The sequence below is a fragment of the Alexandromys fortis genome, unplaced genomic scaffold (genome assembly GCF_014885135.2).
Source record: "Alexandromys fortis isolate MF-2015 unplaced genomic scaffold, M_Fortis_MF-2015_v1.1 scaffold_278, whole genome shotgun sequence".
NCBI classification, from domain to species: domain Eukaryota; kingdom Metazoa; phylum Chordata; class Mammalia; order Rodentia; family Cricetidae; genus Alexandromys; species Alexandromys fortis.
In genome coordinates this window covers 703,835-707,242 of record NW_026068175.1, presented here as the reverse complement: position 1 = coordinate 707,242, position 3,408 = coordinate 703,835, and positions in this window count along the sequence as shown.

Here is a 3,408-nt window from a genome sequence, read left to right as displayed (position 1 = left end):
GGTGGGGAAGAGACAGAAATCTTTAATAAATAAATAAATAAATAAATAAATAAATAAATAAATAAAGAACCCCCCCCAAAAAAACCTTTTGCTTGGGTTTTCCTGGTACCTGCCTATGACCTGTAATTCTAATAAATCTTGCCTTTACTTTTCTTCATCTTCTCTTTTCTAGCTCCAGACAATGACTTCATTTCCTCCTTACATTTGGGAGTTATAATAAAAACCACTAAGGTACTTTTGAAGTCTTTCAGATACTTTAACTGGAGTGGTACCCAGCCACAGAGCTCTAATGCTCCGATTCAACTGCAAGAAGCCAGAAAAGTCATTCTTATAGCTCCACAGTGTCAATTAAAGGGGTTAAAACTGGCTGGGCAGTAGGGGGTAAAATGACTTCATGGAAAAGTATCCATTTTCTATCTTGGCTAAAATCTCCATGTGTCCTCAGGGCTCTTGGCAGCCACATCCTTACCAGAGAACAGCAAAGCCAGAAGTATTTGAAGGTGTTGATTTCATATCTTATTCCTACATGGTTTTGGTATTATGTCTCCAGAGGAGTGAATATTAGAACATCAATGAAGGCCCAGAAAAAAAAAAAAAAAGAGCTTAACAAGAGACTAGAGTCTACCGCCTGGGTGGAGACCTAACCCTCCATTTGGGTTATGTCTGTCACCTGGACACTGGACACTCCTAGGAAGGCAGGTTTACTTTAAAAGGCAGGTTCACTTTAAGCCATGATGAGGATATAGAATAATTTATTCATTAATAAGCTAATATACCAATTCTTACCAGAATCTCACTCCTAGTGCAAAAGCTTCATTGGCCAAAGCCATGCAGCTTCCTACAACTTCACACTTTTCTAAATTTTTCAGAAAATATGGCTTTCCCTTTTCTTCTTTCTCTTCTCTAAGCATTCTTCCTAGCATGTTGGGAGTAGCCAAAGCTTTAGGTTTGCTTACTTTCATCTTCTTTCCCCAAAGCCAGTTTCCCCCTCACAAATGGCTAGGAGCCAGTGAGCACCAGTAGTAGAGTAATCATTGAGAACAAAGAGGGATGGAGCACAGAGAGCTGAGAACACTAGCAATTTTGCAATACTGGAAATAGAAGAGAAAGAGGGATGAAAAAGACAAATTGAGGAAAATTGACTTGAGAAAACTACTAAATTTGAGGAGATATCAATCATCAAATCTAAGAAACGCAATGAACTCAAAATAACAGGAATCCAGATTTTTAACCTCCACCTGCTTGCAAAGACTGGAAGGAAGGAAAGAAGGAAGAATCTTTTCTTTTAATTTTATTGAAGCTAAAACTTTTTCATAAAATATATTCTGATTACTGTTTCCTTTTCTCTTATCCTTCCCTGCTCCCCCCATTCCTATCATCTGTTCCACACCCTTTCTTTCACATTAGAAAACAAATTATCTAAGGAATAAAAATAGAATAGAATAAGATAAATAATAAACAATTAAATCAGAATACGATGGAACCACCAAACAAGAAAGAGAGCCAAATAGAAAGCATAAGAAACTCATACAGATACAAAGACACATATGTTCACACATACAAGACTATCATAAAACCCCTAAACTGTAAACCTTAATTTATATTCAAAGGACATGGAAGGTAGAAAAATAATTGCCCCGACTTACCATTATGAGACAAAGAATGTCCGGAGATGTTACTGAGTTCATTTTGTGTTAATCATCTACTGATGGTATGGGGCTCACCCTAAAGAGTGGTCTGTGTACCCAGTGAGACTCCTTGGAGAAAATTGATTTTTCATTGGTGAATTGGAGATGGCTTCTGGGCTAAGGATGGGGTGTGTGCTCACCTCTCTTCTCAGCTCTAGGAACCTATCTGGTGGAGATCTTTCCGGACATTATGTATGCTGTTTCAGTGTCTTTGATTTCAGATGTGCACTAGCCCTGTTGTGTCTAGATGTTATGGCATTGGTGTCCTCCCTCCCCACTGCCTTTTACATTCTTTCTGCCCATCTTTCTGTAGGGTTTTCTGAACTTTGAGTTGAGGTATTTGATGGAGACGCCCCACTTAGAGATAAGTATTTCAAGGTCTCTCCCTGTCTGCATATTATCTGGCTGTTGGTCTATGTATTTGTTCCCACCTGCTATAGGAGGAAGCTACTCTGATGATGGTTAAGCAAGACATGGATCCATGAGTATAGCATTATGGTTATTAAGAGTCATTTTTATTGATATGCTGACTTTAGTAGAACAGTAGTATTTGATTTTTCCCTGGGTCTCTGGGCTATCTAGACTTAGGTTCTAGTTTCTTAGACACTCGAGCAGCATTATGTTTGGGTTCCATCTGGTAGAGTAGGTCTTAAATCAAATCAGATATTGGTTGGTTATATCCATAAGCTTTGTGTCACTATTACATGAGTTTATCTTGCAGGCAGGTCATTCTTGTGAATATAAGGATTTGTAGCTGGGTTGGCATTTACCTTTCTCTTTTGCTATAGTACCTTTCAGTACCACATGGTAAAACACCAAGGTAAGCCCATGTTCAACGTGTAGCTGTTGTCTTTAGCAATAGAGCCTTACTTTCAGTTTGAGGAAAGCCACTCATAGCCTTGATAATAGTCTGGGTTGTTTGGGAATTCCCAAAGAACCACTTTGGTCAACTACTCTATTAGATGTTATCTAGTCCTATACTGGAAAATTCCTTTGGTGACAAGAGATGTCTAGTTGGGGCTCTGTGTCCCTGTTATTTAGCAATTTCATTTAGATCACTTTAATTTATATATGTAATATATTTAAATATGAAATATTTATATATTTTATATAAAACAATAGAAATATATAAAAGATATTCACTTATACATATATTGCAGGAAGTTTCTACTATATTAGTTTTTTATACTACCTTTCAAATGACACTTAATTTTAGCTATCCCTCCCCTTATTCTCTCCTTTACACCCCCTTTCCTCCCACTTCCTGATTGATCCTTCCATATCCTTTTCTCACTTCTGCTCATTCATAAAAGTCCACTCTAATTTCCCTTCCTAGAGAGATACATCCATCCTCCCTAATCTCTTACTCTTTACCTAAGCTCTGTGGTTATATAGACTGTAGTTTATCAATGACTTAGCTGCTAACATTCATAGGTAAGTGAATTAATAACATATTTATCTTCCTGGATCTGAGTTACCTTACTTAGGATGAGTTTTTCTAGTTCTGCCTGCTTACCTGAGAATTCCCTGAAGTCATTTTTTTAACAGCTGAGTAATGCTCCATTGTACAAAATGTACCCTATTTTCTTTATCTATGCATCTACTGACAAACATCTAGTTTATTTCTAATTTCTGGCTATTATGAGTAGAGTAACAATGAACATGACTGAGCAAGTGTCTCTGTAGGAGGATGAAAAATTCTTTGAGTATATGCCCAAGA